We start from the raw sequence: 24,288 nt of genomic DNA on the forward strand, positions 1-24,288 counted from the left end.
GTTCGTTCATTGACGTCTCTGTTCACCGTAATAAGTTTAGTGTCTCTGTTTTACAACCGCACCGCAAAACCGTGTGATTAGTAGACAAAAGGACGTGCCTCTCCAATGGGAACCGAAAACATTTGATCGCAAGGTCATAGGTCAACCGATTCCTCCACAGAAAAACACGTCTGATATATTCTATACGACACCGGTGACGGCATGTGCGTCACATGACAGGAATATGTTGTCGACCCACCTTAGCGAATGGGTAAAAAGATTCTTCTACCTTTCCCGACTTAGGTTTACTTGTGGATGTGATAATCACTCCCAAAACAGTGATGAAAACATAAAGAGTTTGTCACATAAGCTGAAAATAAAAAATTAAACTCTTCACTCGAGGGAAGGCTTGAACCTAGGACCTCTCGTTTCGCAGCTGCTCTCGCTAACCACGTGACCACGGCGCTCCTTCGCTCTCATTTTCCTTGATGTTGCCTATCTTCGCATGGACTACTCAGTTTGTATATTTTACTTATTTTTTTCATAGTTCCACACAACTTCTTCCTGTTTTCTCGATCGATCTGTGTTCAGTTTTTCAAGGCCTATCCACTGTGCCAACTTATAACTAAATCTGAGGGGGGTGCGATGGGGATGTTCCCTTGTTAGTACGGGTGCTAGTGGAAGCCGGGTTGCACAAAATAAGTGGACACGCCGCTGTTACAAAATTCTTCTGTCCGAACTCGTGGTCTGACACAATATAGTAATGTAGTGACTTTGTCTTTCATTTCTCCTATGCACTGTAACATGTCTGGAAGTATTGTGAGCGAATGGTGTGGCCAAGCGGTTCTAGGCGCTACAGTCTGGAACCGCGCGACCGCTACGGTCGAATCCTGCCTCGGGCATGGATGTGTGTGATGTCCTTAGGTTAGTTAGGTCTAAGTAGTTCTAAGTTCTAGGCGACTGATGACCTCAGATGTTAAGTCCCACAGTGCTCAGAGCCATTTTTGTGAGCGAATATTGTTCCTGACAAGTTTATGCAGTTGGGTTTGTGTACCACCATACCGGAAATTTCAGACATCCATATAGAGCAAATGCCGGTTACAGCTTTGGCGCATTCGTGACAGCAGTCGCAGGTACGCTAGGGCTGTCTTAGAATGACATCTTCAACTGATATTGCGACGTACGGAAGTCCGTGGAGAAACTTTGTCAGCTAAGCGCGGCGGTGGAAGGAGAAATACGCTCACTGAGACAGCAGGGCGTTCAACAGATGTGTTGCCCATATCAAGCAGTCTACTGGCACCACCACAGTAAACGCCGAGCTTGTTACCTTTCTAGAGCACAATATTTGTTAAAACAATAAGACGGCAAAGACAGGAGCGAAATACCGTTAACAATCCGCCTTTTAAGTTTTTGCAAACATTGCGCGGGTTCTGTAAGGGTGTGAGTGGATAGATATCACTTAGAACGGAGACATTTCAGGTGGCCAAGTTACGTAAAGGGTGCTGTCTCCTTTAGAGGCCTGTACCTTCCTAATATACCAGGTGATCAAAAAGTCAGTATAAATTTGAAAACTGAATAAATCACGGAATAATCTAGATAGAGAGGTACAAATTGACACAACTGCTTGGAATGACATGGGGTTTAATTAGAACCAAAAAAATACAAAATTTCAAAAAATGTTCGACAGATGGCGCTTCATCTGATCAGAAGAGCAATAATTAGCATAACAAAGTAAGACAAAGCAAAGATGATGTTCATCATAGATCATGCTCAATATGTCCACCATCATTCCTCAACAACAGCTGCAGTTGAGGTATAATGTGAACAGCACTGTAAAGCATGTACGGAGTTATGGTGAGGTATTGGCGTCGGATGTTGTCCTTCAGTATCCCTAGAGGTGTCGGTCGATCACGATACACTTGCGACTTCGGATAACCCCAAAGCCAATAATCGCAAGCACTGAGGTCTGGGGACCTGGGAGGACAAGCATGACGAAAGTGGCGGCTGAGCACACGATCAACACCAAACGACGCGCACAAGAGATCTTTCACGCGTCTAGCAATATGGGGTGGAGCGCCATCCTGCATAAACATCGTACGTTCCAGCAGGTGTTTATCAGCCAGGCTGGGGATGATGCGGTTCTGTAACATATCGGCGTACCTCTCACCCGTCACGGTAGCTGTCCAGCGCCATCTGTCGGACATTTTGTGAACGTTTTTTTTTTTTTTTTGTTCTAATAAAACCCCATGTCATTCCAAGCATGTGTGTCAATTTTTACCTCTCTATCAACATTATTCCGTGGTTTATTAAGTTTTCAAATTTACACTCACTTTTTGATCAGCCGGTATGTGTCCAAGACTGTTCCAGTGGCCATGAGGATGAATCAGCACTTCTCTGTCCTCCACTAAAGTTCGGTCAGAATATTGTCTGTTGTTCTGGTCCGTATTTCGAAAACAGCCCAGAGCCTGTTTACTGGCCCCAGCACGGTCTATTATGACGGAACAAAACGCGCTTTCGACGTGTAAATAAATAAATAAAACCGAAGTCAAGAATGGACACTTGGTCCTTCCAGCACGACAACGCTACAGCTCACCGCGCCAAAACGTGCACCGACTATTTGCGGGGTACAGGACTAAAACTTACAGTCCAGACCTTGCTCCTTGTGACTTTTCACTGCTCCTGCTGAAAGCTGAAAGGAGTGCAGTTTTCAAGTGATGAGGACCTACTGAGGGCTTGGGAGAACAAGTATGCCTTATTCCCTATAGAATAACAATAACACTAAGAAGAAATGGTCTGTGCTGCCGTACTGCTGTTATCGATCTCTCTCTCTCTCTCTCTCTCTCTCTCTCTCTCTCTTTGTACCTTTGCTTGTTAAAAGGACAAAGCGGTGAGGAGATCTTGCGAGCTCTTTCCATTTTGCATCATTCTGCGAAAACTGGGAAACGCGTCTGTTGGTGGCGTGTGATAAAAGCTGCGCCATCATTGCGAAGATGCAGACATGTAACGGGTCAGAGGTGCGATAGCTCAGGGCCACTGCATCGCGTTGATCAACTCGCAGCTAGGGTCCATGCCCGTGTTTCACAAGGACTTGTCTCCGACATACGGGTCCACCAGTTAAAACTTGTTATCGTCGCTGAACGAGACTCAGAACTTGTCATCGCTGCTTATCGAGCAACGGCGATGCTTAGCGCGTGAAGCGGCCGGAAGGGGGAAGTATTGTACACAAGGCGCTCAGTGCCCAACCACAGCTGATACGATAGACTGTTCACCCGAGGGGCTGGTATTCCTCGCCTTCTACGTGCGAAGGTACGGCGAGCACGTTCCGACTCTGCTAACCGAGCGAGGGATTACTACTCGCGTGGGACACGGCTTGCTTTATTCACATACCACGTCTTGCAGACAACAGCCGCAGAACAAGTAGAGTCCGTCTTTCTGGATTTCCGTAAAGCATTCGACGCTGTTCCACATCGCCGAATACTAACGCCACCGTTGCACACAGTGAACACCAGCGAGTACAAATTGTCCATTGTGTTTGAAAAATCGTTGTCACGTGGGCCGGACTATGCTAGGTAATGAGGATATGTAAAGTGTAATGACGCAAATAGATCGGCCCATACGAAATATATCCCAAATACAAAACGCGTATCTCTTGAAAATGGTTAAAGCCGGAAACGAGTAGCTAACAAATACTCAGCACTCTGGTGCAGACAATGAAAAATGTCTTTTCTTCAAAGGATTGTTGTTTTTATGTTGTAATGCAAGTGATTGTTCGAGTAATTGTAGAAACTGTGAACTACCGTAATTAAACGAACATCCGCGTTCTTACCGAGTACCGGGAGTGTGGGATATCCGTTTTCCTGCACATTATTTCGACGGCATTTTCATGAGTGAGCGTAATAACCCGAAGTAACGACGTCAGGATAGCTGCCGACCCAGAAATCTTCACGAGAAAGGCTTACGAGCAGCCATACTTGTCTCTGGTCGTATAACTGCTGTTTTAGTTGTGGTCTTCAGTTCCAAGGATGCTTGCATACAGCTGATGATGATGATGTTTGGTTTGTGGGGCGCTCAACTGCGCGGTTATCAGCGCCTGTACAAATTCCCAACCTTTGCTCAGTCCAATCTCGCCACTCCCATGAATGATGATGAAATGATGCATACACCTCTTCACCACGTTAGTCTATTTAGTCTATCCTGTGTTAACTTGTTCGTCACTGCGTAACTAGCGCCACTTACACCCTGTAATGTCCCCACAGCAAATACCCTCTACCACGCACCAATTAATCATTTTCAATCAAACCATCCACATTCATTCACTTTGGAAAAGTTATCTGATCTGATTTTCTCGTAATATATGCGGCGACAGCTCGTCGACGCCAATGCATTTTCTAGTGCATTTATTCTTTGAAATAACAGAGATGCATATATGCATTCTCCATGGTTGTTAGAGTGGTAACTAGGACAGCTTCTGGAGTATCTGTTGAGGGATTGACGTGTTTCTGAGAGATACATATTCTTCTTTTCTTCTCGCTAAAGCGAGCCAATTAACATTTGTGCCGCTAGCGGTTTGTTTTGAAGAGAAAGAGATTGTAAAAGGAAAATTATTAAGGCGTGGAATCACCGGAGATCTGGACATGTAATGGAGATGGATTTAATACACGATTTCCTCCATAAATAAGGTTTGTGACTTTTTTGTTCTGAAGTGAATGAACGAATGAGTTTTTTCTGAATCATTTGTTGATCACGTTGGCCCTGTAGTTAGTGGGGAAGTTTCAGCTGTGTCGAAGAGAGCCTGCAATCACTGAGTCTGTGTTAAATCGTCCAAAAAGGCTTCGTACACATCTGGAATTCGCAATCTTTCGTGAAAGGAACAAATTGTCCAAACGATTGATTCTCCCGACTGACTGCAGTGTTTAACAGTAATAATAAATGTAAGGATCTCTTACAGCAAGCCAGCCGCTGATTACCAAGACGAAGGACTCCACCAAAGATTCTATTTGGCTGATTCTTTTTATCACTATATCACGTAATGAAATCTTATATTAAAAACTATACATAGATAAAGGAGAGAAAGAGAGAGAGCGAATGAAAATAAAGATAATACTAATAATCCTCCATTAGTCTAATTTTTCGGCTATCTTATCACGGATCAGCCAAGAACTGGGTGGGCCTTACTTTACTGTATGGACTTATGTGTGAAGGTGAAGGGATCTTAAAGACAACAGATACATGTCTATACAGACAAGACATTACACAGAGATAGCGGCTAGCTGCATTGATCATCTATTCTGATTAAAGAGACGGCAACTTATTATCCGAACGTTAAAATGTTAAAACCTGTTCATACCTACTTACCTATCCTCAGGTTACAATTTTCCCTAACTGAGATCGGTCGACAAGGATATTTACTGGGACGTCAGACAATGATTAATTAGGTAATGGAGAGAAATGTTCATCATTTTTGAAATGATGAAGCTCCACATTTCTTTTCTGGTCTGAACTCTTTATTGTCCTCGTTACAAGGCTACACTGCAGACAGATACCATCGGCAAAGACCTTCTAACACTTATTTTCTAATATAATTCCGTGAAAGCAGCATTAATCGATTCGACTTGATTCCATTAACCTCGTGTTAGTTTATTGATACGCATCTTATAACCTCTTGTTATGCCCTGGTAGACAGCAGTCGGACAGTCAGAGCAGGCGTAAGGTCTAATCCTTGAGAGGTATTCACATGATGGGTAATTCTTCGGTTCCTAAATTTTATCCGAACTATGTTCATAACTTGGGTAGACTGAGGCGTTTTTTGTAATTATATCTAGCCTCAAAGTTTTCGTTTACGTTTCACGAGTATTCTATCTGCTCTCCACCGAGCGCAAGACAGACTGCCGGACGGTAAGTATACTCGTCAAATATTTTGCGAGAATCTCTGGAGTTAGTGCATCCACTGCTGTTTCTGTGGGTACCGAACGTGCACATCGCGGCTAGCTGAAGATTTCCCGCTACATAAACGGTGTCTCGAAACTGGTGCGCCAGCGTCGAATCCTTCAAGCTGCAGGTGGTACAACGCCGCTCTCTCGACGAAAATCACACAGCACAGTTGTGACTGGACTGCACGTTTAGAAACGGAGAACGAAAAATGGGAAATAGCTAGCTGTGCCAGCTACATAGCGACCGTCAACTTACAACTGGCGCCAATGTAAACGTCTGGTTTCGATGCACGAGTTAAAATTCACCCCAAGTTTCTATCTACATTGCTACAGAAGATATGGTGCTCTGAAAAGGAATTAAACTTTTTGAAGCAGCCTGTATTCCGCAGGAGAGTGACGTGATTGGAGAACAAAAAAAATGGTTCAAATGGCTCTGAGCACTATGGGACTCAACTGCTGAGGTCATTAGTCCCCTAGAACTTAGAACTAGTTAAACCTAACTAACCTAAGGACATCACAAACATCCATGCCCGAGGCAGGATTCGAACCTGCGACCGTAGCGGTCTTGCGGTTCCAGACTGCAGCGCCTTTAACCGCACGGCCACTGCGACCGGCAATTGGAGAACAAGGAAACCTTACGAGTAGAGACACTTTCTCTCTGACCGTATGGCGATCGCAGTTAAAAACTGCGTAATTCTTGGCTTAACAGAAGAACGTTGCTTTCAGAAATTCTATGGACTCGAGGAAGACGTTCAAATGGTTCAAATGGCTCTGAGCACTATGGGACTTAACTTCTAAGGTCATCAGTCCCCTAGAACTTAGAACTACTTAAACCTAACTAACCTAAGGACATCACACACATCCATGCCCGAGGCAGGATTCGAACCTGCGACCGTAGCGGCGCTCGGCTCCAGACTGTAGCGCCTAGAACCGCACGGCCACTCCGGCCGGCGAGGAAGACGTCAACGCGTAGGTAGCCTCACGGCTGATTCTTTGTATTGACAGTAAGAATATGTAGAACTGATGAAGCTTATCCATTACAGATATTTCAGAGCTCGTGACTGTTAATTGAATGTAAATATTTGAAACTGCAACCGGTCACTTTTTAGATAGTTGTTTATTATTCCATGAACCAGTTTTCGAACTTTTTCAAGTTCATCTTCAGACGGTTTTCCGGATGTTACATATTTTGTGACCCAGCGAGCACCCAGCATTACCTGAGAAATAGATATGCAACTTCCGGAAAACGATCTCAAGATCAACGTGAAAAGGTTCGGAAAGCGGTTCATGGAATAATAAATATCTATCGAAAAAAGTGACTGGTTGCAACTCTATGTATTGACATATGTAGAACTTTCTTGAGGTCTGTGTGATTTCCTGAAACGGTCGAATGTCTCGTGTATACAGTAGCAGCAACTATCAGCTAATCTTGTAAGGAGACTGAACTTGTGAAGTCAAATGGTTCAAATGGCTCTGAGCACTATGGAACTTGACTTCTGAGGTCATAAACCCCTAGAACTTAGAACTACTTAAACCTAACTAACCATGGCCGAGGCAGGATTCGAACCTGCGACCGTAGTGATCGCGCGCTTCCAGACTGTAGCGCCTAGAACCACTCGGCCACCCGGGCCGGCTGTGAGGACATTATTCCTTACTGAGTTTTTATAACACACTGCCTCTGTGAATCGAGTGTTACATTTTCCTCTGTGTATCCTAAGTTACATTTTCGTCTTGTTTAGTCGATTAGCTATATTGTAAATATAAATTTTTTTTGATGTCGAAATTTGTCCTTCGTTAAGCCTATGCAACTTCGTACCAGAGTACGACTTAAACTAATGTACTCGTATACTGCCGGCCGGAGTGGCCGAGCGGTTAAAGGCGCTACAGCCTGGAACCGCACGACCGCTACGGTCGCAGGTTCGAATCCTGCCTCGGGCTTGGATGTGTGTGATGTCCTTAGGTTAGTTAGGTTTAAGTAGTTCTAACTTCTAGGGGACTTACGACCACAGTAGTTGAGTCCCATAGTGCTCAGAGCCATTTTTTTTTTTTTACTCGTATACTCCGAATTGTCAAAACAAACTATGGTGAAACATTTCCAGTGTTGAGATGGGTAATAAATAAATGAAAAAAAATCTTCTGCATTCCATCAGGTGTTTCGCCAGCTAGCCAGCTACAGACCTCAAGCCGCATCATGGGACTGGTACGTTAATAAGGAGCCGTGACGTGTTCAGCGATACGCGGCACTGTACTTGCCCCGCCTTTTGCCGCCCACGGAACTCGTCGATCAACTGCCGTGACTCACGAGGAGGAAGGCGCGCTGTGCCTGCCGAGCGTCAGCGGGCTTTCCTCGGCGGGAGGACCGCGGTGCAAGTTGGCCGCCCAAATCCTGTGGCGATGTGCGCCACAAGTATTGCCGCGCCTCTGCATCTTCCCGGGCCGTGGGCTCCGATGTGATTGGCCCCCGCTCGCCGCGCCTCGCCTCGGCCTGCGGCACGCACTATCGACCTGCGTAGCGGCCGCAACAGGCGCCACAAAGGGCCTTCCCTCCTGGCCTCCCTCCCTCCCCTCCACCCACCCCTTCGGTATTTAAGCAGGCGGAAAATTATTTTGTGCTGCGGCGCACGAGGGCTGGGGCTGGGGGCTGTCTACCGCACTCTGCCCGAGCCTAGGGCGCGCCACTTAGTGCGGCGTTTAAAGGCGCCTCTCTCGCTCAACACTCAGCAAAAGGGGTCCACTCTGCTCGCGAGATCGCCCAGTGCCAAAGCACTGATGCAGCTGCAACTGTAGACAAGGAACACCGAAGTGGACGCACTTACGTTCCATTCTGACTACACCTCCCTTCCCCCTGCTGATTAACTGCCGTTAAGGCTGTCACCAATCAGCCCAAAAAGTCCCAGGAACTATTGTAACCTCCCCGGAGAATTTTGAAAGGACAATAGTGTAACTTCTCCAGAGAAATTAGAAGGACAATATTTAAATGTTAGAACTAGCAATCTGAGCCATGTGTAAGCTCCCCACAAAAAAATGAAAGTCAACTCAATAAGAAATGAAATCTCATTGACAATGAAAACGTAAATAGACCGAAATGTCGATCTTTGGCCCTGGTTAAACTCAAATTCTTACCTCAGGAAAACTGCATCTGCTCTTATTTTTCGCCATAGCTTGGAGGAAATGCATCGCAAATATATATATATTTTTTTTGAATTTAAGGGAAACTTTTCTTTAAGGAAATGCAAGGAAAATATTATTTCAAAAAAGGGATTCTTTGTTAAAAATGGTTGGTTTCAAAACGAAATTATTATTGGGGCGATTCTTGAACAAATTAGTTACAATTAATTTACATTACATTATCAGACGTGCGCAAAGCTGCTTCATTACCTTATTTAACAATATACCTCGTCCTGAATCTTGACCAGAGTCATGTCGACGCCCGCCGACTCGTCACACACAACTGCTAACTCGCAACTGTACTACATGCTCTCGCGACTCGCTACGTACGACTCCTCTCTCGCAGCAGAACTGAACTACATGCTCTCTGGTCAGAGATTGTGCAATGCCTCACCATCGCCGCCACACAATATACGTGTTTCACTATCGATCATATTCTTCGAGACTAATATAGTCTTTTTCGATTATACACACAACAAAAAAGCTTTGCATCATCCCGGTTTCCAAAACTGCTGAAGATAGACGTTGACTGTGGCTATTGCATCACAGACACAGTCCCTTTGACTGTTCAGAGATGTCACTAAACCCGCCGAAAGACGTAAACAACCGTGCAAGAGCAGCGCCTATTAGACGGAGGGGGTCCGACAGCTGATCAGTTCCAGTCATACGACCAGGAAGGAGGTACACGGGTCCTGGTATCTGTAGTTCAATCATGCATAGACGGTCAGTACCGCGGTTCGATCGCGTCCGCATTCTTACTTTGTGCCCGGAAGCGCTCTCAACGAGGGAAGTGTCCAGGCGTCAAGGAGTGAACCAAAGCGATGTTGTTCGGACATGGAGGAGATACAGAGAGACAGGAATTGTCGATGACATGCCTCGCTCAGGCCTTCCAAGGGTTACTACTGCAGTGGATGACCGCTAGCTGCGGATTATGCCTCGGAGGAATCGCCGTTGAGGGATGGGACAATCTGGACCAACACTGCCTTGATGAACTTGTGGATAGTATGACGCGACGTATACAGGAATGCATCAATGCAAGACGACGTGCTACTGGGTATTAGAGGTACCGGTGTGTACAGCAATATGGACCACCACCTCTGAAGGTCTTGCTGTATGGTGGTACAAAATGCAATGTGTGGTTTCCATGAGCGATAAAAAGGACGGAAATGATGTTTATGTTGATCTCTATCCCAAGTTTCTGTACAGGTCCCGGAACTCTCGGAACCGAGGTGATCCAAAGCTATCTTTGATGTGTGTAATATCTTTGTTTAGATTACCATTTTCCGCTGTAGCTGTTACATAGCAGTTACTATTTCTTTTTGCTGTCTTAATCATACAGCAGTTCAAAAAAGTGTCCCACGAGACGCGTTTCGCATTTGCTAACAAATCATTATCAGTTGTGGTTCCCTAAATATTGCTACATAAAACGTTTCAACATTTTAAAACTAAGTTTTGTTTGGAAATGTCGTGTGCAGTTCAGTTACAGCGTTTGTCACCGGTTTATACATATATTGAAGTTGATACCTATTTACTTCGATGCGAAACACATGTGGTGTAACAGACTCTTATATTGCAATTGTTAAGGCCTCAAAAAATGGTTTTCCAAATACGCTTTTGAAGCCCACCGCTAAGGATGTTAGCGTCGTCTTACATCGATAGCAAATTTGTGGAAGTACGAAGTAATATACCGTATGATTGAAATTATTGCAGATCTGTGCAGAAACACACACACACACACACACCTCTCCCTCCCTCTCTCTCTCTCTCTCTCTCTCTCTCTCTCTCTCTCTCTCTCTGTCTCTCTCTCTCTCTGTGTGTGTGTGTGTGTGTGTGTGTGTGTGTGTGTGCTCTCTGTCCTCCTCTCATGGAATAACGGAGCAGGTTTTATGGTCTCCTAGCGTAGTAGACAGCGGTGGTCCTGGTTTCTGGCTCGACTGAGTATTCCTACAGATAGAACTCAGGACTTAATTAAACGCATAATTTATAGCTTCACTGGCATCTGATAGTTGAATTTCTTTTATTTTACAACCATTTCGGTCATTTAGACCATCGTCAGGTACAAAAACACCACAACGGTGTGCATATGTTCACGACATTATGTTTATTAAGTCAGTCTGTGTCAAAAGTTCAACAGACCAGCGAAACAAAAACCTCACCCTAGATATCTCTAATGGGAGACATTTTCGAATACTTTTGAGAATATGTTTGTAAGAGTTTCATGTTGCATACATCTAGTGTGGAAAAGCCATATCGTTTAGCCTGTTGTTAAGCGCAAATTACGTTCTACCACTGCTCATGTAATTTTTATATTTTACTGTCCTACTTCTCAAGTTAAGGGCACGAGAGCAATTCAACACCGGCTGTACGTTTAAAAAGTGTGATGTTGGTGTGTAGAACTTTCACGACTCCTAGAAATTCTGGGTTTCACTGCGTGCGTCGTATGGTGGGAGTCCATATTTCCCTAGTGCTGGCAGCACATTAGTGTACCAGTCTGAGGCTGTTCATTCGCGCAACTTCACTACATACCTAGGTTTATCGCACCTTTTCCTTGCCCTTTCGAATTGCTAAGCCAGACTGTATTGTGGTGGCGGCAAAAGAAACGGCACCGCTACCGCTGGGAGCACGCGACCCTAAAAACCATAGGCTGCGGTCAGCTGGCGGGCTTCCCAGCAAGGAAACTGCCCGCTGCTGCTACAGTCCGCAGCGCAGCATTCAGGCTCCGATTGCCCCATACGTATTCGCACCTTTGGCACGCCGCGCATTGTCTTAGAAAGTGGAGCGGCCGTCAAACCGGAGGTTCGTTTCAACTGATGAAGGTGCCTCATTATTGGCTTCCTACTTTATGTGGACCAGCTCACCCTAGTGCCTTGTAAATGTGGTGAAGCGTCTGGCAGAAGTTCCATGTTACAGTATGAGAGACACCCACATGCCTTGCTCATACTGTGGCATCAAGCAGTCAGGCCTGCAAGATGAGTGGTCTGCCAAGCGAGTGGATTCATCCTTATTTATCGAGTAACATGAACTCTCGTACACACAATTAAGTTACAAATTATCCTCCTGTATGAATAATACGCAACGGAAACACGCATCTGACTATCAGTAATTTACAGAACTCTGACTGTACACTACGCACTGGCAATACCACATTTTCTTTCCTTTTTTATTTAACGGCGTTTGTCTACACGTGGCCACCGCACTGAATATGAATGGCGCACACATTATAAATTCGGGACGTTATGCCAACATACAATTCAATGGAAAAGTCCACCAATCTTTTTCTTTTCACTATCTTATTTATTCCGATAAATTCTCTAACCTAAACACACAAATTCTATAACCTACAACAATAACACATGAGAAATTCCGCCCAGTGGGCATGACTTTACATTGGTGAATCTCTATATTATGGTCTCGTAATTATTTAACGCTACAGTGCACTTTCTGGATAGGATGGTGGATCTTTTATTATACCTCACACTTCGACTCTCACAATCATCATCACGAAACTTTCCTCCAGACCGAGCGGTACAGAAGGAACAAGCATAACCCACTAATCTTTTGAAACTACCCTGCTACTCTCCCATGCAAACCACACATACCCAAATTACATGTCATACATCACACTGCAATAAGAAATATAAAACACTAAATAGTCACAACACTATCACTTTCAGCTTTCCCACTTCAATTAATATTTATCCCAGTTTCACATGACGCTGCCCCACTTCGTAATTCTACTTTCCTACTATGAACTCTGGAGATATATGCACGTCTTCCTGTGCAATGCAAGCCAAGTGGCGTTGCTGGATAGACGGCCGACTCACCTTGCTTCTCTCTCAGAGTTTGAATCTAGCGTCACACGGAATCGTATCACGCAAAGTAATATTAAGAACGTATTCATCACACACGCGAGTCCTCAACTGATACCATGGACGAGTACTTCTCTTTATCTTTTGTCTCATACCCAGTTTGAGACTCACACAGGACTCACCACGTGGAAGTACTCGTCTCTAATTTCAAGTCCTGCACACGCCATTTCTTAAATATTTCAACTTATGGTACACACGCTATTTCTTAAATATTTCAACTTATTGTACACACGCTAGTAATTCAGCTTAACTTAAGCACACGTAAGTATTTCAACTTATTGCTACACGTGGTTTCATTGAGACCGTTGGTCACTTCCGAAGATTACTACTATCACATTAATATTACCTGCCTGACATTTAATTCTCCCCACAAAAGTTCCTGAAATAGAGAAATTATTATTTCAAACTACTCTTAAATATTCCACATGCATACCATGTCTCCACTCTTTCGTCATTACGGAGCACAACTAAAACAGGTCTTAACAGCACAAGATCCAGCGGCAGAGTGCTGAAACATGGCCGTTCTCGCGGTCCTCTCGCACCTCTGTCGAGGTGGGGGAAGACCATGCTATCGTATTGGTCAGCCACATTTCAGGCGCTCAAAGCTCAGGTAAATTTCATCTCTTTGGTCCCACCAAAGGTGGCCAAAGGATCGTCTCAAAGATGATCATATATTCACATTCACTATCTGCGGTTAGCAGACGACCATACATTCATTCATTTCACAGATCTCACCAAACTGGATGTAGGGATTTACTTTGTGGGAGTGCACATGTGATCAATTAAATAAATAAATTGTCATTCTTTCCCACACTGGTATCCGGCTTCGCTGTATTAATTGAAATTGAGTTATTTTACAAAAAAAAATGTGTTGATCTGACAAAAATAATGACGTATGTTGTACCTATTTTCAATGTCGGGCGGTACTGTACCCTTTCAAGTAAAATGCAAGTGTCGCTGCAGCAGAGAAAGCTTTTCATGTGATGCCCTTTGAATCGTGGGTGAAGGCAGATTCCATATTTCTAGATTCCCAGAAATCGTTTGCTACGGTGCCACAGTGCAGGCTGTTAACGAAGGTCCGAGCGTATGATATACGTTCCCAGACAGGTCAGTGGCTCAAAGACATCTTAAGCAACAGAACCCAGTATGTTGTCCTCGACTGCGAGTGTTCATCAGAGACAACAGTATCGTCAGGAGAGGAAAGTGCGACTGATCTTATTCGATACATACATAAACGATCTGACGGACAGATGAGCAGCAATGTGCTGCTGTTTGCTGACGAGGCAAAAAAATTGGTTCAAATGGCTCTGAGCACTATGGGACTTAACATTTGAGGTCATCAGTCCCCTATAACTTAGAACTACTTAAACATAACTACCCTAAGGACATCACACACATCCATGCCCGAGGCAGGATTAGAACCTTCGACCGTAGCAGTCGTGCGGTTCCAGACTGAAGCGGCTAGAACCTCTCGGTCACACCGGCCGGCACTGGCGAGGCTGTTGTGTACGGGAGGAGGATACAAGATGACCTAGACAAAAATTCTAGTTGGGGTGGTGAATGGCAGCTAGTTCTAAACGTAGAAAAATGTAAGTTAATGTAGATGAATACGAAAAACAGACCCGTGATGTTCGAATACAGCATTAGTAGTCTACTGCGTGACACAGTGACGTCGTTTAAATATCTGGGCGTAACGTTGAAACGCAATATGAAATACACTCATGGAAATTGAAATAAGAACACCGTGAATTCATTGTCCCAGGAAGGGGAAACTTTATTGACACATTCCTGGGGTCAGATACATCACATGATCACACTGACAGAACCACAGGCACATAGACACAGGCAACAGAGCATGCACAATGTCGGCACTAGTACAGTGTATATCCACCTTTCGCAGCAATGCAGGCTGCTATTCTCCCATGGAGACGATCGTAGAGATGCTGGATGTAGTCCTGTGGAACGGCTTGCCATGCCATTTCCACCTGGCGCCTCAGTTGGACCAGCGTTCGTGCTGGACGTGCAGACCGCGTGAGACGACGCTTCATCCAGTCCCAAACATGCTCAATGGGGGACAGATCCGGAGATCTTGCTGGCCAGGGTAGTTGACTTACACCTTCTAGAGCACGTTGGGTGGCACGGGATACATGCGGACGTGCATTGTCCTGTGGGAACAGCAAGTTCCCTTGCCGGTCTAGGAATGGTAGAACGATGGGTTCGATGACGGTTTGGATGTACCGTGCACTATTCAGTGTCCCCTCGACGATCACCAGTGGTGTACGGCCAGTGTAGGAGATCGCTCCCCACACCATGATGCCGGGTGTTGGCCCTGTGTGCCTCGGTCGTATGCAGTCCTGATTGTGGCGCTCACCTGCACGGCGCCAAACACGCATACGACCATCATTGGCACCAAGGCAGAAGCGACTCTCATCGCTGAAGACGACACGTCTCCATTCGTCCCTCCATTCACGCCTGTCGCGACACCACTGGAGGCGGGCTGCACGATGTCGGGGCGTGAGCGGAAGACGGCCTAACGGTGTGCGGGACCGTAGCCCAGCTTCATGGAGACGGTTGCGAATGGTCCTCGCCGATACCCCAGGAGCAACAGTGTCCCTAATTTGCTGGGAAGTGGCGGTGCGGTCCCCTACGGCACTGCGTAGGATCCTACGGTCTTGGCGTGCATCCGTGCGTCGCTGCGGTCCGGTCCCAGGTCGACGGGCACGTGCACCGACCACTGGCGACAACATCGATGTTCTGTGGAGACCTCACGCCCCACGTGTTGAGCAATTCGGCGGTACGTCCACCCGGCCTCCCGCATGCCCACTATACGCCCTCGCTCAAAGTCCGTCAACTGCACATACGGTTCACGTCCACGCTGTGGCGGCATGCTACCAGTGTTAAAGACTGCGATGGGGCTCCGTATGCCACGGCAAACTGGCTGACACTGACGGCGGCGGTGCACAAATGCTGCGCAGCTAGCGCCATTCGACGGCCAACACCGCGGTTCCTGGTGTGTCCGCTGTGCCGTGCGTGTGATCATTGCTTGTACAGCCCTCTCGCAGTGTCCGGAGCAAGTATGGTGGGTCTGACACACCGGTGTCAATGTGTTCTTTTTTCCATTTCCAGGAGTGTAGAATGAGCATGTAAAGGTTGTAGTAGAGAAGGCGAATGGTCACCTTCGATTTATTGGGAGAATTTTTAGGAATGTGTGATTCGTCTGTAAAGGACACCGCGTGCAGAACGCTTGTGCATTCAAATGGCTCTGAGCACTATGAGACTTAACTGCTGAAGTCATCAGTCCCCTAGAACTTAGAACTACTTAAACCTAACTAACCTAAGGACATCACACACATCCATGCCCGAGGTAGGATTCGAACCTGCGACCGTAGCGGCCGCGCGGTTCCAGACTTAAGCGCCTAGAACCGCTCGGCCACACCGGCCGGCTTGTGCATTCCATTCTTGAGTTCTGCTCGAGTGTTTGGGGTCCCTGCCGGATCGGATTAAAGAAACACATCGAGGCAATTCAGAGGCGGGCTTCTAGATTTATTACCGGTAGGTTCAAACAACACGCAAGTATTACGGAGATGCTTCGGAAATTCAAATGGGAATCCCAGGAGGGAAGGCGACGTTCTTTTCGAGGAGTACTGTTGAGAAAATTTGCAGAACCGACATTTGAAGCAGACTGCAGAACGATGTTACTGCCGCAAACGTACATTTCGCATATGGATCATAAAGATGAGATTAGAGAGCTTAAGGGTGAGACCAACAGGCCTCCGTATAGACAGCTGCTTTTTCCTCGCTCTATTTGCGAGTGGAACAGGAAAGGAAATGACTAGTAATGGCCACGAATCGTACAGTGGCTTACGGAGAATGTATGTACATGTAGATGTAGGCGGAAAAAAAAGAAAACACGACAAAGTGTAATTTAAGCCCAGAAAATTTTTCATGTCCTAAATACAGGGTGATTCAAAAAGAATACCACAACTTTAGAAATTTAAAACTCTGCAACGACAAAAGGCAGAGCTAAGCACTATCTGTCGGCGAATTAAGGGAGCTATAAAGTTTCATTTAGTTGTACATTTGTTCGCTTGAGGCGCTGTTGACTAGGCGTCAGCGTCAGTTGATGCTAAGATGGCGACCGCTCAACAGAAAGCTTTTTGTATTATTGAGTACGGCAGAAGTGAATCGACGAGAATCCGCGGGAAACAACTCAGTATGAACGTGACTCGCCTAAGGTGAACGTTTTCTGTGCCATTTCAGCCAATAAAGTTTTTGGTCCCTTTTTCTTCGAAGGTGCTACTGTAACTGGACTACAGTATCTGGAGATGTTAGAGAATTGGCTGTTCCCTCAGCTCGAACAAGAAGCACAACAATTCATATTTCAGCAGGATGGAGCCCCACCACATTGGTACTTATCTGTCCGTAACTACCTGAACGTCAACTACCCGAGGCGATGGATCGGCCGTCAGGCAGCCCGTGACAGAGCACTTCATCACTGGCCTCCAAGAAGCCCTGATCTTACCCCCTGCGATTTTATCTTATGGGGGTATGTTAAGGATATGGTGTTTCGGCAACCTCTCCCAGCCACCATTGATGATTTGAAACGAGAAATAACAGCAGCTATCCAAACTGTTACACCTGATATGCTACAGAGAGTGTGGAACGAGTTGGAGTATCGGGTTGATATTGCTCGAGTGTCTGGAGGGGGCCATATTGAACATCTCTGAACTTGGTTTTGAGTGAAAAAAAAACTTTTTTAAATACTCTTTGTAATGATGTATAACAGAAGGTTATATTATGTTTCTTTCATTAAATACACATTTTTAAAGTTGTGGTATTCTTTTTGAATCACCCTGTATAACTCGGATGTGTTATTTTCCTGAAATGTATTAGGTACATCACCTGCCAACAACATATAGGGGAAGGTGAGCTTAAAGCAGTCACTGCGTTCAGTCGTCTGATCTTGTGGAAATGTCTACAGAACAGACGCCACACATGTGCCTCGTCGGCATTTCATGTCTTCAGCATGGATACACCCACAGTCCGACCTGTTGCAGGAATGATGCCAGATGCTACGGGCAATGAGGAATGGATAGCTGGAGCCACGGAAGTAGTGTGCGGCAAGTTGGGGAGTTAGGTTGGACGTGAAGCTTGCACGGATAGCCGAAACAGTTCCGAGGTGATCGCTCGCATAAAGCGGGAAATCCGGGTTCGAGTCTCGGCCCGGGCCGAGTCGCCACTGAGTTATTTCCTTGCCCTCCTACGGCTGATGTCGGTATTTCTGTTTCATCATAAAAAATACAGCCTGTTTCACAATGAATGTTACACACTTCTAGAGATTGTACAGTGGACTTCGTAGATCAAATTTTACATAAGAACCCATATCTGCAAACGTCATCCAACGACGCTGCAGAGCGTTAACGTCATAGGCGCCGGCGCCTGTAAATGTAGGTGTCTTCGTGATGATGTTACAAACTTTCAAGGTTGACGGAAAAGGATACGTATATAATTTTGAAGTAAGGGTCCCTGTACCGGAAACGAAAGAGTCGAAATTTATAAGCGAAAACCGATCTAACAGTGTGTCACTCCTGTTGACGATGTTATGGTCTCTTTTTGTAAAAATACGAGAGGAGTAAGAATTACAATAAACTTTTTACTTATCTTCTTTTCTCGTAGTTGGCTCTAGTTCTTCATGTCTAGGGGCTGATACTTGAAGCTGAAATTTTCGTATTTTAGGATCTCATGGTTGCAATTGTCATAATTAACTCTGAAGTGAGACGGTGCAAATTTTTTGTTATCAAGATAATTTTATTCCCTCACATTTTTCTATATCACATTGTCTTTTGAATTTTCAAGTTAACAAACCAGAAATTACATTGTTCTTCCTAAATATAAATGACGTCCGGTCACATCAGGGGCATGCCCACTACTACTTCACTCTGCGGTAATAACAATATTCCAAAGGGTTTACAAATTTCTTGACAAATGAATTTCTATTAATTTATATTGTTTTTTTAAATAAATCCACAAATAAACACAATAAATAATAACAAATTGCGTAATTAATAATAGAAATTTTAAGTTGCCAAATATTTCGTAATTTCAAATATTTCTAAAAGAATTTAACTGGATGTTCAGAGCTAGTACATATCGATTGTAACAAAGAAAACAAAGTAATTTATTTTTACAGATTCTAGCCCGAAATATAACGCATAGTGTACAAAATCATATGAAATTTTTTAGAAAAATAGCTGAGATAATATTAACCTTTTCAAAATTTAAAGATATTTCTGGTATCGACTACTTCTGTTGAGGAAAAGTAATGCTATTGGAGGGTGTCCCTTTGCAATTGGAATACATGTACTGGTACTGTTGTTAGTAAAGTTGTAGAGAAGGCAACTTTCAGAGGTGGTAGTAAGGACCAAAATAAGAAAAAGTGTCCAGTAAACATGGGCTCTAACAGGCATACTTTAAGAGCTATGAGCACTGGTTCAATAGAGGACATGTGTTTCACAATAGCGAAGATGAACGAGTGCTCATAAGTCCTAAGATATGCATTTCAGAGTCCATGTTTACTGGACATTTTTTCTTGTTTTGGTCCATACTGCCACCTCTGAAAGTTTCCTACCCTACATTCTTGGCAACAGGAGTACCGGTACAGGTATTGCATTATCAGATGTATCAGAATGATTTTCGCTTGTAACTTCCACCTCGTCCGTTTCCGAACCGGGGACCCTTACCTAAAATTGATACATTTATCCGTCTTCATCATCCTCGAAAGTTTGTAACATCATCACGTATTCACCTTGTATATACGTAAATTTACAGGTGCTGGTGCCTGTAACTTTGACGCTCTATAGCGTCGTTGGTGAAGTTTCCGCACATGGGATCCCGTGTAAAACTTTATCTACTGTGCCCCGTCTACAACCCCATATAAGCCTCTAACGCCGGAACTGTGAGGCACCCTGTGCAGGCGGTTTACGTGAGTTGTTGTTCCCGGCGTGTTTGAGTGCAACACTCTGGCTCCGTCCAGACGGTGTCTCGCGTCGTTCGGTCGCCTTTACTGCGCGGCTTTGTCGTCTCGATTTACGCTTAGCTCTTCGTGCAGGTCATGGCGCCCAGGTCCAGCGTTCAGGGAGCGTAGTGTTTCATTGCCAAGCTGTTCAGCCGGTGCCGTAAGAAGTCCTCTCTGCGAAGTCAGCGGCTTGACGTGGACGACTCGCTTTCTCTGAAGTTGCTCTCCACGCGCCAAAAAGCCTCTTAGTAACACACCCGTCTGCAAAAAACGGACTAAAAGGCTGACTGGAATGAAAAGTTGTTGTAAGGTTCGGCAGTCATTCATCAAAATACTGTTTCAAAAGGTGGCGATAGCAATACGTCTGAAAATAGAGACCAAGATACTACGCACCTACCGAGCACCCTAGCGGACTCCCTCAGTTTGCGGGATCATAAGGAAATACGCCGATCAAAATTAAAGGACTACAGTAAAACAATATTTATTTACAAGTGGCAAGGGCCTTATCGACCATACGCCTGCTCTACAAGTCTCTTCCATTTCCTCCTGCTGAGCGCACTGTTTGTCCCTTCAGTGTTCGCGTTCATCCTAGTTGTGTCCTCCTGGATGTTATCTCTCCACCTACTTCTGGGTCTTCTTCTTCGTCTCGTTCCCTCTATTGTCCTTCCGAATGCTATTTTAGGTAGTCTGTTTTCTGTCATTCTTGCTATATGGCCTATCCAGTTCAACCTTCTCTCCTCTAAAACATGTACGATGTTACGATGTTTGTACAGCTCTCTCTCTTAATTCTTCTTTTTTTCTTATCCTCCATTCCATATGATGTTCATCATATACTGGACCAAAAATTTTTCTTAGTATTTTCTTTTAAAAATTAACAGTTTTTCTTCATCTTTCTTTCTGAACATTAATGCTTCATATCCGTATAATGTCGACTGCTACAATCGGATTTTGAAGTTAGTACTGTTGTTGTTATTGTTGTTGTGGTCTTCAGTCCTGAGGCTGGTTTGATGCAGCTCTCCATGCTACTCTATCCTACGCAAGCTTCTTCATCTCCCAGTACTTACTGCAACCTACATCCTTCTGAATCTGCTTAGTGTATTCATCTCTTGGTCTCCCTCTACGATTTTTACCCTCCACGCTTCCCTCCAATGCTAAATTGGTGATCCCTTGATGCCTCAGAACATGTCCTACCAACCGGTCCCTTCTTCTTGTGAAGTTGTGTCACAAACTCCTCCCCAATTCTACTCAATACCTCCTCATTAGTTATGTGTTCTACCCATCTAATCTTCAACATTCTTCTGTAGCACCACATTTCGAAAGCTTCTATTCTCTTCTTGTCCAAACTACACTCCTGGAAATTGAAATAAGAACACCGTGAATTCATTGTCCCAGGAAGGGGAAACTTTATTGACACATTCCTGGGGTCAGATACATCAAATGATCACACTGACAGAACCACAGGCACATAGACACAGGCAACAGAGCATGCACAATGTCGGCACTAGTACAGTGTATATCCACCTTTCGCAGCAATGCAGGCTGCTATTCTCCCATGGAGACGATCGTAGAGATGCTGGATGTAGTCCTGTGGAACGGCTTCCCATGCCATTTCCACCTGGCGCCTCAGTTGGACCAGCGTTCGTGCTGGACGTGCAGACCGCGTGAGACGACGCTTCATCCAGTCCCAAACATGCTCAATGGGGGACAGATCCGGAGATCTTGCTGGCCAGGGTAGTCGACTTACACCTTCTAGAGCACGTTGGGTGGCACGGGATACATGCGGACGTGCATTGTCCTGTTGGAACAGCAAGTTCCCTTGCCGGTCTAGGAATGGTAGAACGATGGGTTCGATGACGGTTTGGATGTACCGTGCACTATTCAGTGTCCCCTCGACGATCACCAGTGGTGTACGGCCAGTGTAGGAGATCGCTCCCCACACCATGATGCCCGGTGTTGGCCCTGTGTGCCTCGGTCGTATGCAGTCCTGATTGTGGCGCTCACCTGCACGGCGCCAAACACGCATACGACCATCATTGGCACCAAGGCAGAAGCGACTCTCATCGCTGAAGACGACACGTCTCCATTCGTCCCTCCATTCACGCCTGTCGCGACACCACTGGAGGCGGGCTGCACGATGTTGGGGCGTGAGCGGAAGACGGCCTAACGGTGTGCGGGACCGTAGCCCAGCTTCATGGAGACGGTTGCGAATGGTCCTCGCCGATACCCCAGGAGCAACAGTGTCCCTAATTTGCTGGGAAGTGGCGGTGCGGTCCCCTACGGCACTGCGTAGGATCCTACGGTCTTGGCGTGCATCCGTGCGTCGCTGCGGTCCGGTCCCAGGTCGACGGGCACGTGCACCTTCCGCCGACCACTGGCGACAACATCGATGTACTGTGGAGACCTCACGCCCCACGTGTTGAGCAATTCGGCGGTACGTCCACCCGGCCTCCCGCATGCCCACTATACGCCCTCGCTCAAAGTCCGTCAAGTGCACATACGGTTCACGTCCACGCTGTCGCGGCATGCTACCAGTGTTAAAGACTGCGATGGAGCTCCGTATGCCACGGCAAACTGGCTGACACTGACGGCGGCGGTGCACAAATGCTGCGCAGCTAGCGCCATTCGACGGCCAACACCGCGGTTCCTGGTGTGTCCGCTGTGCCGTGCGTGTGATCATTGCTTGTACAGCCCTCTCGCAGTGTCCGGAGCAAGTATGGTGGGTCTGACACATCGGTGTCAATGTGTTCTTTTTTCCATTTCCAGGAGTGTATTTATCGTCCATGTTACACTACCATACATGGCTACACTCCACACAAATACTTTCAGAAACAACTTCCTGACACTTAAATCTATACTCGATGTTAACAAATTTCTCTTCTTCAGAAACGCTTTCCTTGCCATTGGCAGTCTACATTTTATATCCTCTCTACTTCGACCATTATCAGTTATTTTGCTCCCCAAATAGCGATATTCCTTTACTACTTTAAGTTAGTACTAAGTAATCTTTTTTGTATGATTTTGATAAAACTAAAGAGTGTTTCGTTCGCTGTTTCTAGGCGGGCATGTACTTCTGTATCCATTCCATTATTGTTACTAAACAGACTCCCTAAGTACTTGAAGCGGTCAACTGATTTGAATGTGAATCCATGTACAGCCAAAGGTGCATCACTTTGGTTTTTCTTACGTATGACCAGATATTCTGTTTTTTCTTCATTAACATGTAATCCTCCTTTCTGAGCAATTTTGTTATGATTTTGCTTCATTTTGCTTAATTCTGTTTTGGAACTACTTACTAATGCTACAGTAAAATAATAACTTGAAAAAATTCTAAATACTGCAGAATGTTCCTATATATCTTACTGCAGTAGTAGTTTGCCACAGACCGTGTGAAACATCCCATTGTTTGCACTGAGTCTGAGTTCCAACGTCACAATATCTGTTCCTCTCTCCTTGTCAGACTGAACTTTTCCTGGTTTTTGCCAGCATCGATTGCCGAAGGAACGTTAAACGTCGATAACTAAGAACGTTCGTCGTGTATACTCCGCAACTAAATATCCTGGATTGGCAATGTTCAGCAGCTACTAGTGTCGATTTGAGACTGAGAAACGCGAATTGCGAACTTCCAGTTGGTCCCCAGAGTCGCAGCTTTTGTTCACCTCCCACTTTTCAATAACTGGGATTAGTTGTAGCAATTTCTCCAACTTCCGAATTCCACCTGGAAACTTTCTCAGGGCGGCCTCCCTTTGTGGAAGTTTTCTTACAGGTTTTCAATAGTGCTCTACTTCCGCCGAGAAAGAGACACGACAGAAATTCCTCTGTCATCTTTCTCGAACAGCCTCAAGAAGTCGTTCGTCCTGCATCTGCAGCTAATACTCGCATCGGAATTAAGGCTTTCAAGAATAGATAAATTGTGCAAAATTAATTTAGGTCGTTCTAGCTAAATTAGTGAAATGTGCAAATAATAATTTAGTGAAAAGATGGAAAAGTTCAGGAAATACGGAACACTGGGAACAATTCAGAAATCAAAGAAAAGAAACATCAAGGATATTCCGCAGAGTCAAACGATCATTTGGGAACGCAAAACTACAAAATCTCCAGGACAGCTTTACAAAAAATAATAGCAGAGGTTTATTTCAAACTTTCAAAGACAAGCTCAAAGGATACCAACTCCCAAGTGTAAGCTTCAAAAGTGAACAGGACACAACTGGACTGAACAATCAAGAACATTGCTGTATACTAGCCAGATATTTCGAGAAGCTGCTCAACTGCCCACCTCCAACCTTCTGGCTTCTGCTGAGAACCTAGAAGATGGTATGCCGCCAACAAA

At 45.3% G+C, this 24,288-nt stretch overlaps 1 protein-coding gene across 3 annotated transcripts in view; it reads left to right on the top strand.

Moving 5' to 3' along the window:
- Nucleotides 1-24,288, top strand: part of LOC126163047 (protein tweety) — a 1,031,842-nt gene that overhangs the window by 197,329 nt on the left and 810,225 nt on the right. The window contains exon 1 of one of the 3 annotated variants that reach the window (XM_049919932.1): nucleotides 5,853-5,874. The exons of the other annotated variants lie outside the window; for them this stretch is intronic. The gene's annotated coding sequence lies outside the window, so the exon portion shown is untranslated. Of the gene's footprint in view, nucleotides 1-5,852; nucleotides 5,875-24,288 lie in introns of those variants that run through there. 3 annotated transcript variants of the gene reach the window in all.

This window comes from Schistocerca cancellata, chromosome 2, assembly GCF_023864275.1.
Source record: "Schistocerca cancellata isolate TAMUIC-IGC-003103 chromosome 2, iqSchCanc2.1, whole genome shotgun sequence".
NCBI classification, from domain to species: domain Eukaryota; kingdom Metazoa; phylum Arthropoda; class Insecta; order Orthoptera; family Acrididae; genus Schistocerca; species Schistocerca cancellata.